This window comes from Colias philodice, chromosome 13 (genome assembly GCF_061535455.1).
Source record: "Colias philodice isolate Cphi_HAF_F1 chromosome 13, ilColPhil1 Martin Lab GWU primary, whole genome shotgun sequence".
NCBI lineage: Eukaryota > Metazoa > Arthropoda > Insecta > Lepidoptera > Pieridae > Colias > Colias philodice.
The window spans coordinates 4,541,134-4,555,799 of NC_143098.1; the positions used below are offsets into that span (position 1 = coordinate 4,541,134).

General features: G+C 35.1%; 1 protein-coding gene across 1 annotated transcript in view; it reads left to right on the top strand.

Annotated features, from left to right (window-relative positions):
- Fbxl4 (F box and leucine-rich-repeat gene 4) overlaps positions 1-14,666 on the top strand; it is a 265,794-nt gene that overhangs the window by 68,122 nt on the left and 183,006 nt on the right. The gene's annotated exons all lie outside the window — the stretch shown is intronic.

The window sequence follows — 14,666 nt, forward strand, 5'->3', positions numbered from 1 at the left end:
CCTGTTTGAATAAAAAAATTAATAGTTATTTCTCGATTTATTATTTTATTAATATCTATCGTATAAATACATTGTTAAATATTATATAGTATTGTTTGTATCTGCACAACAAAATTGAAATATCTAATTAACTAATTCTATGTTAATCTGTTTGTAAATATATTTAGATAATAGCAGTTAATCTTTCCTTTGTTTAGTTAAGTTTTATTTATTTCATGAAATTGTAATTAAATCAAAATTCCAACTTTACGACAATAATTAGATTTATGAACTGTAAAGTGTTTCTTATTGTAATATTAATTTAATTTATTTGTTTTAAGTATGTTTATTTCTATGTATATTGCCTAAATGAAAATGTAAATCCTAACGTATGTATAACGTATACTGTGTGTATTTGTGTAATATAATTGTTAAATGTTACGGAATTTAAGTGAAATGATTACAAATGATGTATATTTGTCTATTTTGCAAACATGACGTTAATAAAGAAGCTTTATAAACTTGTCTTTTTATTTTTCTATTCATCCCTCAACCTATTAACTTCTACGAATTATAAGGCGCGGGTCAAACACAAGCGGCGCGGGCGCGGGTGTGCCATAAGCGCACCTCTTGAATCTGTTTTGCACCACGTCCTTCTTATACATTTTGTATGAAAGAATTTTGGATAGGCGTCGAGACGGCACGCCACGGTTGTGCCACGGTTGCGCCGCCTTTCCAAAATTATTTCATACAAAATGCCAATAGCGCACCCGATGCACGCCGGCAGCGCGCCCGCGCCGCTTGTATATGTCCCGCGCCTAAGGAGATGGGTGTGTTAATTTTCTAAATATATACCCTAAACTATTTAACTGAATTTGATTTATGAGTAGAATATATTGGCTACAGAATAAATAAAGTATAAGTAAATCTTATATATAAAATTCTCGTGTCACAATGTTAGTCTGCATACTCCTCCGAAACGGGTGAACCGATTCTGATGAAATTTTCTGTGCATATCGGGTAAGTCTGAGAATCGGCCAACATCTATTTTTCATATGTACCACGGGCGAAGCCGGGGCGGACCGCTAGTATTTTTATAAAATAAATGGGTTCGCCTTATAGATCGCAGCTCTATACATATGAAAATATGTATAAGCATTTGGTATTTGAGGCTGTGATAAATAAGGATATTAAATTTATAATATCAATCAAGAAAAATAGAAAAGTTTCTTTGTACCTATGATACAAAAACCCATCTCATAGATCGCTCCTTTCATACTGAATGCCAATTTAATTCGTAGAATCTTGTTTTGTATTTTCATTTAATCACCAATGGTTCTAGAAAATCTAGCTTAATTACGTAAACCAAGTTGGGCACATTTTAATGAATGTGGTGAACCGTTTCCATAAATATTATATTCATCTAAATTTCTATTCGCGCTAAAATACTGCCATTTTAAAGTTCAAATTGCTGGGATATTTTGCATGCTTGAATAGTATTCGCAAATTCAATTGGTATTTCTAATAACAACGGGATAGGGGTTGGGGGTGGGTCTGTAATCTTGTGAAATTCCTTCCGTATCCACGCTGTCAATGACGCGAAACCTGGCGCTGAAGCTAGCTATTTCCACCCATTGAATTAAATAGGTACTGCATTTAATAATCGTAATGAGATACGTAATAAACAAACGGGGATTTATATATAAATAGGACAATACTTTGTTGTTATATTGATTACGTGCACTATTAGAAAAAGTATCAAGTTAAGCTGTATTTTTCAATCACACTTAAATACATATTAGGTAACTACCTATATTTCTAAATCGATAACTTTCCTTGAATAAAATAATCAGATGTCAATGTCTTCTGAAATGTTTCTCAAATTACCAGACAATGATTGATTAACCTAATACATATTATTAAATTAATTTATAATGAACTGCCACTCTGTTCAAGCGTTATCGCATAGCCTCAATAAATAGATTACATTTGCTGCATAGTGCATACACCGAACTCCGAAGCAATGCGCATTACTCGATGCCTGTCGCATATCGACATTGGCATCTCCTAACATGTTTCCGACGTTGACAGTATCAGCACGTACAGAGAATTACTTATAATAAGTACTAGCAAACGTTATGCCTTACTCCCTTAGAGCATTATAAGCTTGCTCTTGTTACTTAGGGGTATGCAAAATTGTGGCCGATTCTCAGATCTACCCAATAGGCACACAAAATTTCAAGAGAATAAAGGAGGAGGAGGAGGAAGTAACTAGCATTGTGACACGAGAATTTTATATCTATAGTTAATATTATAAAGCTGAAGAGTTTGTTTGTTCGTTTGTTTGAACGCGCTTATCTCAGGAACTACTGGTCCGATTTGAAAAATTCTTTCGGTATTAGATAGCCCATTTATCGAGGAAGGCTATAGGCGTATCATCACGCTGCGACCAACAGGAGCGGAGCAATGCGGGTGTAACCGCGGAGCACAGCTAGTTTAAGTATATATATTATAGAGGAGATAGAGATTTGATTGTGTTGTGCCAACCGAGCTTATTAAAATATTAGCATGAAACATACAACTTTGAATATTCCTTTGTTCCAGCTCTTAAATTTACTTCATTTGCCGTTATTGCGTATTTGCATTTCACTGGTTTACAATTAGGGAAGAGAAATAAAACCTTTTTGGTTGCTATTTGATTATAGTACGAATTTAGTTTTTGGTGCTACATTTTTATTTATTTTACTTTTTTGTATGGGAAAGCTGAAAAATGAGTCGAAGTCACTTCAACTTATTTTTCAGCATCATATTACAAATCTTTTCTGAATTATATAAAACCTATTTTATCTATCGTTCGATTAACTAAACCCTTTTGTTTATTCAGGGACATTTACGCAAATAGAACGTAACCTAAACATATTCAAGACCTAAGGGATCAAGTTTCTTATTTGTATTTATTTTCTTTGACAATAAAGTTACTTTATAAACTCGCTGTATCGAGGTTCTCATCTATTTTATCTTAATGATTATTTGAAAAAGTTTTCATTTCATAGATAAGCGTTTGTCTCCGTTTCGGAATATTGCCACTAGAATTTCTCTAGAGAGATCTTGAGTATGTTGATAACAGTGGAAGCTCTTTAACGTCGTCGCAATATTATACAATATTCGTTCAAAAGGTAAAATATGAACCGAGTATCTTTATCGTTGTTTGAATATTATTAAGCTAAGATTTGCTTGTAAATAATATTTGCGAACAAACATTTGTTACTTGTGTTTTCTATATTTGATTGTAGGATTGAGTAGGAAGGTGACATTTAATTATTACAAATGTATGTTTTAAACTAAAATGAAGACCGTCAAATTGAGTTGCTCCATATGGTTAGGGAGCCAGGTGCAAATTTGGTTAACTATTTCCTCTCAAGAGATAATTCGTCAGACGCATGAGAGTATAGTATTATAAAGCCTCGTGAACGTCAGCTGGCGCTCGGTTGGGGGGGTGCCTCCCACGCACATAGGAAAAAAAATACATTCATTCATTCATTTCCTCTCAGCTAAAAATTTGTCAAATTGTAGCTAACCCAATATCTCAACGAAAAAAAATAGTCAGCTGGTTACAACATGGTGTATTATACGTCAGCTGGTGTCTCGAACATGAAAGTTAAATTTAAAGAAAAATTTATTTTCCGTTATTTCCTCTCAAACAAAAATTTACCTGATGAAACCTTATATGTAACTGTGGATAAATATATACAGTGGTGGACGTTTAATTAGAAACACGTAACACGATGAAGTATTCATCAAATTTATTTAACATTTGTGTATTAACGTATTAGAGATTAAGGATTATTTCATATGTAATAGAACACCCGTTTATCTAGTTTTATAAGAAATTGCTTAATTTGAATCAAACATAAGCTTAAATTAATAAAATTAAACAACTTTAAGTGAAGTCTGATTTCCGACTATTTTCAGTCTGGACAACAAATTAGAAACAGCATGGTTTGAGTGTTCCAAAGTTAAAACCTGTTGAAATGCCGCCTATATTTTTTTCTTCTACAAATATTTGCACCGTTTTTTAAACATTCTGTCTAAAAGTTTCTGAAAATTCATTAACTTTGCAGTAAAAATGGGTAAAAGTAAGATTGGTGACCCATTAACAAGAAAAATAATTTTAAGTTTACATTTTGACAAAAACTAGAATTACAGGAAAATTGCAAATCATTTAGAGTATTCGATAAAAATATATTCAATGCTATAGTTTATTTAAAAGTTCTGATCAAGTGCCTAGAAAAGCTCGACCATGAAAAACCACTGCTCGCGAGGATAGGCAAATGATTCTTTTGGCAAAGATGGTTCCATTTAAAAGTTGAAATTCTATTATAAAATTAGTTTTTTCCAAAGATGAACCTCGCAATGTGTCGATGAAATCAATTTGCAGGCGGTAAGTCGAGGCAAAAATTTTTGGGAGAGACGCCAGGAAAGTGCAGGTTCTTACTAGGCAGTACAGCGACAACAACGATTTTCATTTACTAAGAAATATTGCTCGTGGACAGTCCGCCAGTGAAAAAGTTTTATTTTTGGACGAAACTAAAATTAATTTAATCAATTCTGATGGTAATTGCCATCTTTAAAGGCTCGTCGTTCAGTTAACCAGGCCTTAGATAATAAATAAACAGTTCAGGCTTCAGCATGGCGGAGGAAACATTATAGTATGGGCACTAATGGGGTTGTTTTTAGATTGTTATAATCTTTATAGACAACAACGGCTTTACAACGTCGTGGCTTAGATTGTATGAGATTTTGACACGTTTGCAAAAACATATTTCCTAATACAATTGGAACCTTTAAATGGATCCATCTTTGCGAAAAGAATTATTTGCCTATGCTCGCGAGCAGTGGTTTTTCATGGTCGAGCTTTTTTAGGCACTTGATCAGAAGTACCATGCTGTTTTAAATAAACTGTAGCATTGAATATCTTTTTATCGAACACTCTAAATGATTTGCAATTTTACTGTAACTCCAATTTTTGTCAAAATGTAAACTTTAAATTATTTTTCTTGTTAATGGGTCACAAATCTTACTTTTACCCATTTATACTGCAAAGTAAATTAATTTTCAGAAACTTTTAAATGGTATGTTTAAAAAACGGTGCAAATATTTGTAGAAGATAAAAATATTGGCGGCATTTCAACAGGTTTTGACTTTGGAACACTCGAACCATGCTGTTTCTAATTTGTTGTCCAGACTGAAAATAGTCGGAAATCAGACTTCACTTAAAGTTGTTTAATTTTATTAATTTAAGCTAACGTTTGATTAAAATTAAGCAATTTCTTATAAAACTACATAAACGGGTGTTCTATTTCATATGAAATAATGCTTAATCTCTAATACGTTAATACACAAATGTAAATAAATTTGATGACTACTTCATCTGTTACGTGTTTCTAATTAAACGTCCACCACTGTATGTCAGCTGGCTGTATCTTGGTGGAAAAACCGTCAGCTGATACGGGAGGCTACAACCGCTCTTCCCCCCAACCGAGCTCCAGCTGACGTTCACGAGGCTTCATAATACTATACTTTGATGCATTTTACTAATTACCGCTTGAGAGGAACTTGGTCATAAAATCTGCTGCTGGCTCCCGGACCAATAATATAATTACGCTCTTATTACATGCTTTTGGTTAAATTAAAATTCACTTAAAATATGTTTTATTGGATGTATTTTTATTTCATTTATAAGTAATTAATTTCACAGTTGATTGTATATAGATTCTCTCCCAATTTCAGCTTTGTGTTTAGTGCCAGTAGCTACTATATATATATTTAGTTCACATCCTATCCCATAAATACTGAGGTTAGGAAGTGATTGGTATAATTAAGGTATCAGCGATCAATTAATCCACGTGCTAATTTGCATACATCATTAATTAATGCATCGTATACAATTGTACTTGTTTGATGGTACAATTAAAAACATTATCACTGTGATTAATGTATTCATCTATATTCCCATTAAATTAAGAGAGCTCTTCATGTCAACCATAGATACCTACCTATGCCAGTTAAAATAAAAAAGACGTGTTGCACTCGGGGACTGCCGCGGTAAAGCTTTTGCATAACATGCCTTCAAGCCACACCTACGTGTCCGTCGGAGTGTGGAGCGTGAGGTTTTTTTCATTACGGAATTTCTCGATTCGGTCCCCGCGCTCAAGGCCCGCGATAGGAGCTATGCAATAGCTTAAAAGTCTATTTTCTTTCAGTAAGTACACATTATTTTTCATTTCAATATTTATCAAATGAGAATAGGCAAATCCACACAGAGTGAGCAGTCTCTCGAAACGTTTTCTGTGCGAAGAATCTCTGCTTGGGTGCATAGGTACGTAATAGCTCAACTCTACGATATTTTAACACCCTTCATATATCGATAAGCAGTAAAATACACAAGCTGTTCCCTTAGGGCGTGTATATTAACGCACGTAAAATTTCCCACTTGCAAATCGGCCATCAAAATAGCAACCCTTCAGCAAACAATGATTATAAAGTTAGACGGAGTGTGAAATATTGCGATAGCATTCGGTAGGGGAAGACGTCTGTACATAACAAAGTGTGATTGATGAGATTTATCTAGAAGGTGCAAAGAGCCCTTTTACCTTGAATGCATATTGTGGGGGACGTTTAATGTATTCCGATAAGATGTTAATGTGCGACGAAATTTTCAATCATAATGCGCTTATAATGTAAAGTTGCTGATTGTATTAGAGTTTAGAAATTTTAAATAGATGTAGGGTGTTTGATTTAAATATTAAACATTTATTTTTAATAGAGATCTGTAATACATATTATATGCACTTTTAATTCGTCATAAAGGTAAGCCGAAGATACTTACTTATTAGTATTTTCATTTAAAGTTTTGTCATAAACTCTCAACTATTTCTTCCGAAGATAAAGTGAACAATTGGATAAAGGAAGACAATTCCTGTAACCATTCGACTGAAGGTACACGTACTCTCTCACCACAAATTGCAGCAAAGGAAGCCCTAATAGATGGCTTCCGGTCGAAATGTCTCGATCGGAACCAGTCAGGCTAGTTAACGCTATTTCATTAAAACCTTATCTTTTGAGTACTCCTTTGAAACCAATAAATAAAGCACCGTCTATATCATTTTATATAACAACTAGCTTCCGTCCACGACTTTGTATGTGCATCCCCGTTTTTCCCCGTTCCCGCAAAAATTTCGGGAAATCCTTTCTTAGCGGATGCTTACGTCCTAACATCTACCTGCATGCCAAATTTCAGCCCGATACGTCCAGTGGTTTGGGCTGTGCGTTGATAGATCACTATATCAGTCACCTTTGAGTTTTATATATATAGATAAATGTATGTAGGTATATATGTCCTCTATAGAACGTTAACTACAGTGTACTCTTCATATTATAATGATAATGTTTCTGAACACGACCAGTCTTCGACATTCTACCACAGCCCACAGGCTTAATCATGGTTCATAGCTAGTTGTGAATATATTCTTGATCTTAAGGCAAATAAGAATTGTCTTGTTATTTTTCTTTCTTACCTTGAACTTTATCAAGATGTCTTAACAGGATTTACTTGACAAAACATTGCAGCAAACAATAAAGATTCGACAAAAGATGTAAGGTTGTTATTTCCACGCGAAGGTTTGTCGCGAAATTGAGGATTTAGGGCGTATCTAACAATCATTGTACATCGCACATGAAATGTTTTGTATAAGAAAACATATCCACAAAAAAAAAGATCGCAAAGCTTTTTGTAAAGAGTTTGGACGACGCGGTTGGCGCCGTGGTAAAGTAACTGCCTACTGAGCCGACGGTCCCGGGTTCGATCCCCGGTCAGGGCAAATATTTGTGTGATGAACTCAATTATTTGTTCTTGGGTCTGGGTGTTATTATCTATATATGTATTTATAATATTATATTTATCGTCGCCTAGTACCCACAACACAAGCCTTAATTGAGCTTACTGTGGGACTAGGTTGATTTGTGTAATAATGTCCTATAATATTTATTTATTTATTTTATTTATTTTTCATTCATAGAAAAACTTTAATTGCAGCTTTTTTTCATTCTGCATACATAATTTATTTCTTCCACCAATGATGAGTTATTTGAAAATGATTACATAGTGATTACATAGGTAAAACAAATTGGCCGCCATACACCCTCCTTTATTCCCTCAAAAATAACTGACAAGGAAGAGTCGTTTATAGTTAACAGGCATAATATTTTTAGTTCCCTATCATGAAGGTAAACACGGTATAATGAAATGTTTAGACGGCGTGAAAATGTTCACACTTGTAGGTATTCTCATTATGGGATAGAAAAGGAAAGTCAAATCAATATCAAAGTTTTATTTCACAAGTCTGTAATACTTAATACATGCTCGATATTCCTTTAATAGAGGATATAGGCATTTGTAAAAGCCTGCGTCACTTCTCATTAATCTTGATTTATTTAACAAACAATATTATAATGTTGAGTAAAATTAATGCGCAGTTAATTACTTACTCATCTCTTCTGATTAATGATCATGAAGCCAATAAATGAGTAGCTGTCGATTCAGGTGAACTAATTAATTCGACGAAATGACGATTTCGCACAATCGAGTTTCCCTAATAGATTGATCTGAGATTTGTTCCCGTTCACTACATTAGTAATATGATATACTGAAAGACTTTTGTTCGTCCCCTACTACGGTAAATAACAATACCAGTTGTGCATTTTTTTGATCTACTGTCAGCGAATTGTTAATTCCAGGTTTTAGTTGAGAGGAAATAAATCTTTACCTAGAACGCAATGTTTTATAGGTACGTTTATTAACTTCAGTTATTTGTTAACCACACCAGTCACGGATCTACTAAATTTATATATTTAAATATTCCCGTCACATTGTTAATTACCATATTCCTCGTAAAAGGGCTTGAACGACTTCTATGAAATTTGATGTGTATATTCGGTAGCTCTAAGAATCGGTGATTATGGTGTCCTGGGAAAGAAAAAAAAACATTTATTGGATCAACTAGTTAAATACAAACTTATTATATTTATATACCTAAATCGGTTAGAGGATAATATATTAAAAACATCTAAGAAAGTAATAGAAGTAAAAATATATCCGGCATTCTGGTATCATGTGCAATAAACACTTCCCTATTCCTTCATTCAAGTATTTGCCTCCATATGAAAACTCAAATATCTACGAATGTATATTGTTATCGACATCCAAACGAGTTGCATTCGTAGGAACTTGAAACGTGACTTATCTGTGTATTCGCGGGCATCCCTCATCCGTTCGATTAGTTTCGCCCCGCTTCGATTTTCGCTTTCATTGCTCCGTGATGGCGAACAGAAGTACAATAAATCGATGGATGACATGTGTATTAATACAGGTAATTTATGTAGAGAGAGCAAATGGTACGAACAAGTAATCGAATGCCTGGATAGAGATAGAAATAGAGATTTTCAAATAGTTGTAATTATAATGAAGTCAGCAAAAATGAAACCAAACCTTATTTCTTCAAGATTTTCTTTACAATTGAATCTCAACCAAATAGAAGGATATTTTATTTGAAAAGGTTACGTTCGCCAACACCATAGACGGTTACGCTGAAATATGTAGGTACTTATTTGATAATTTACTTTCCACACGCATAGATATCGGAAAATAAACATACAATAGTGCATTACTGTTAACAAAATTACTTCGAACAATACTTTAACATCTTATAGAAATTAAAAAAAATAAATCAAGGAAAAATAAAAGGAATGCTCTCTGCAGTCTATAAAGAATATTACTCTCAAAGAGAAGGTTTCTTATATATTTGTGGTGGAATAAGTATCCACCATGCACTGGTTCACTATTACATGGCCCATGCAGTGACGTAGTCAGTTAACCAAGGGCCCTGCGACATAGAAAAATAGGGCCTCGCAACGATCAACGAGAAACAAAAAACGCCATGACTAGGTAAGTCGCAACTTTACAATACAATTTATTTTGAAAGAATTTCAAATTGTCTTAACTTCAGTTCTATCGATATTTTCTACTGCAGGCTCGGGGGCCCTGAGGCACCGCCCTACTGGGTAGTTACGTCACTGAGCCGATGTTATAACTTAGAAGATCACCCTTAGATCACTTACCTATATATATACATTAATTATAGTATTGACAACATAATAAAATGGCTTGACATTAATGATTTGAAAATAAATTTGGACAAAACAAAATTTTTACAATTTAATAAATTTAACTTTGACATTCCTAAAATACAAGCAAAAGATGAAATAAAGTTTCTAGGTGTGACAATAGATACAAATATAGACTGGAAACTACATATAGAAAATGTGTGTAGTAGATTAAATAAATTTGTTTATGCATTAAGGCAAGTAAGAAGGGTTACAAACTTAAAAACCGCACTTACTTCTTATTACGCTTACGTGGAATCTGTTTTGCGTTATGGCCTTGTTATCTGGGGCAATAGTACCGATATAACAAGAGCATTTCTGGCTCAAAAGAGATGTATACGGGCCTTATGTGGTATGAGATCGGATCAGTCCTGTAAGCCGATATTTAAAAAACTTTGTCTGCTGCCATTGCCATCTCTTTACATTTATGATATGTGCGTGTTTGTGACTAAGCATATGTATCTTTATAAAAAGGCAAGTGATTTAAATAGCCGTAGTCGCAGAGATCCAAGTAAACTAATTTTAAAAGATAATCCTAGATTAAAAAAATATAATAAAAACTGTCTTTGTATGAGTGTAAAAATATATAATAAAGTGCCAACTAAATTAAAAAACTTAGATACTAAATTATTTTTTAAAGAACTTCATAAATGGCTTCAACAGAAATGTTTTTATAGTGTTAAAGAATATCTAAACTCGTAATTAACATTGTCTATTTGCGTCTTAATATTGATTTTGTAATAATGTATGTAATTTTTGTAATGAATATGAATGAATTGTGAAATATTAATTATAATAATGTGAATGAATAACAAATGAATTGATTTTAATAAAATAAAATTAAGAAGACATAATATAAAATGTATATCTAATGTAAAATGTATTTGCATGCCGTTGAATAACGGCTAAACATGCTGAAATAATGTATCTTATTCTTAACACCTGTGTATACCATGTTTACTTGCAAATAAACGATTTATTTATTTATTTATTTATTTACCGATATTAATGTTCTTCGTTGCATTAACTTAATGATTCCAGTCAAAGAAATAAAATGTGGTTTTCCTTTAGCTTCTTCATCATCGTATTATTTATATTTATTATTATTGGTTTTAATGGTTCTATTCCTATAGGTATTAAATATTTTTTCTGAGAAAATGTGATCCGACATTAAACTTGTTTTAAAAAAATAAACAAGTTACATTTATTTATTAAAAATGTATCATACACAAAAACAAAATTGTAAAAAAAATATATTTCTGCTTTAGAAATAATTTTAATAATAAAACCTTATAATGACAAACTCGTACGATACAAAACTTTTCTAATAAAGAAAGGGAAAGGAGCCCGACGTAAAAGTTTCAACTAAATGGACTTTTGGAGGTATTGAAGTTGCAAAAAAACCTTGTTTATTTTCGGACGTATCAAGCACACGTCACAAAGCCGTGCATTTTTCTTTACTTTTTAACGAAAATCCAATTGTTACAAGGTTTCTTTTTTCATCCGGATGTATTTTTAGAGTATTTGATTTTCGACCATCCCTAATTGGATTTTGGAAATTGGAACAATCGCAAGGTTCTTTACACAATTTCTCAAGGTTGAATAACGAGAATTTACCATTAATAGACTATTTCGATGCTTTTATAAATAACTAGATATCCGCCCGCGGCTTCACCCGCTTTGTTTAAAACTTAAAAAATTATATATTAAAACCTTTCTCTTGAATCACTCTATCCAATAAAAAAAAAACCGGATCAAAATCCGTTGCGTAGTTATAAAGATTTAAGCATACAAAGGGACATATGGACAGAGAAAGCGACTTTGTTTTATACTATGTAGTGATGTAGTTTTTATCCTAGAAAGTGTAATGACGATTTTTTCATTTTTGTTCTGCAGCTTATTTAAAAAAGATAGCGAGGGTAGTCGATGACAATCCATCAGTCTTGCTCATTTTTGCTTCGAGTGCGTCGGCTGATAACGCTCGCTGACGTTAATGGAAGATGAAATTCGAAGCGTATTATCTGGGGGCACGGTAGTGCCCCCGCCAAGACGAGCCAAGCGAAAGCGAAGCGCACGGGCACTACCTACCTTTTCTCGAAGCGCTTCGACGTTTTTTTGAACCCTCATAACTTGGGTTTGGATTATGCTAGATCAACAAAATTTTCGGGATATATTGTCAATAGTGGACTTATTGAACATATTAAGTTTTAATTACATTAGCTTTTATACTTCAGATTTTATTTATATCTAAAAAACGCTAATTTCGTCACTGACTCACTGATGATCATCAAAATTCTTAAGGTATTTCCTAATGTCCTAGAAAGCTGAAATTTTGTATGTAAGCTAGTATTAGCACACAAACAACAAAAAAATTATAAAACTTGTTACTTTCATCCCCCAACCCCTTAAACTAGGGGATGGGAGTTTGTATGAGACCTGTAATTTTAAATTAAATTTTGATTACGCTAGAGGTCTAATCTAATAATCTAAAACAGGGTTGGTTCCCCTTGGTAATATATAGGGGAACTATATATTTTTAATATATATGTATAGGTACTCCTTGTTAAAAAAAAAAAAATTAAAAATTTAATCGACATATATTGAGACATACTTCAGATCAGATCATATAAATATGAATGAATAGAAGTGTTGCAAACGTCTCCTGCCTCTGACGTCCACTCAGTAGCTAAAAATAAAAAAAAAATTGTCCTTGACAGCGAGCGCGTCGATTGTCGATTGTCTTGCTACTGATTTAAAAGTGAACATGGGTTGTGAAATAGTTTCACTTGAAGTAAATCTTGGACCTTGCCATCATCATGTGTCAGCGAACAGCGAACAGCGAACAGCGAACAGCGAACAGCGAACAGCGAACAGCGATAGCGACAGCAAACAGCGAACAGCGAACAGCGAACAGCGAACAGCGAACAGCGAACAGCGAACAGCGAACAGCGAAAAGCGACAGGGACAGCGAACAGCGAACAGCGAACAGCGAACAGCGAACAGCGAACAGCGAACAGCGAACAGCGATAGCGACAGCAAACAGCGAACAGCGAACAGCGAACAGCGAACAGCGAACAGCGAACAGCGAACAGCGAACAGCGAACAGCGAACAGCGAACAGCGAACAGCGAACAGCCGATTGTCTTGCTACTGATTTAAAAGTGAACATGGATTGTGAAATAGTTTCACTTGAAGTAAATCTTGGACGTTGCCATCATCATGTGTCAGCGAACAGCGAACAGCGAAGAGCGAACAGCGAACAGCGAAAAGCGAACAGCGAAAAGCGAACAGCGAACAGCGAACAGCGAACAGCGAACAGCGAACAGCGAACAGCGAAAAGCGAACAGCGAACAGCGGACAGCGAACAGCGAACAGTGAACAGCGAACAGCGAACAGCCGATTGTCTTGCTACTGATTTAAAAGTGAACATGGATTGTGAAATAGTTTCACTTGAAGTAAATCTTGGACGTTGCCATCATCATGTGTCAGCGAACAGCGAACAGCGAACAGCGAACAGCGAAGAGCGAACAGCGAACAGCGAAAAGCGAACAGCGAAAAGCGAACAGCGAACAGCGAACAGCGAACAGCGAACAGCGAACAGCGAACAGCGAAAAGCGAACAGCGAACAGCGGACAGCGAAAAGCGAACAGCGAACAGCGAACAGCGAACAGCGAACAGCGAACAGCGAACAGCGAACAGCGAACAGCGAACAGCCGATTGTCTTGCTACTGATTTAAAAGTGAACATGGATTGTGAAATAGTTTCACTTGAAGTAAATCTTGGACGTTGCCATCATCATGTGTCAGCGAACAGCGAACAGCGAACAGCGAACAGCGAAGAGCGAACAGCGAACAGCGAAAAGCGAACAGCGAAAAGCGAACAGCGAACAGCGAACAGCGAACAGCGAACAGCGAACAGCGAACAGCGAAAAGCGAACAGCGAACAGCGGACAGCGAACAGCGAACAGCGAACAGCGAACAGCGAACAGCGAACAGCGAACAGCGAACAGCGAACAGCGAACAGCCGATTGTCTTGCTACTGATTTAAAAGTGAACATGGATTGTGAAATAGTTTCACTTGAAGTAAATCTTGGACGTTGCCATCATCATGTGTCAGCGAACAGCGAACAGCGAACAGCGAACAGCGAAGAGCGAACAGCGAACAGCGAACAGCGAACAGCGAACAGCGAACAGCGAACAGCGAACAGCGAACAGCGAACAGCGAACAGCGAACAGCGAACAGCGAACAGCGAACAGCGAACAGCGAACAGCGAACAGCGAACAGCGAACAGCGAACAGCGAAAAGCGAACAGCGAACAGCGAACAGCGAACAGCAAACAGCGAACAGCCGATTGTCTTGCTACTGATTTAAAAGTGAACATGGATTGTGAAATAGTTTCACTTGAAGTAAATCTTGGACGTTGCCATCATCATGTGTCAGCGAACAGCGAACAGCGAACAGCGAACA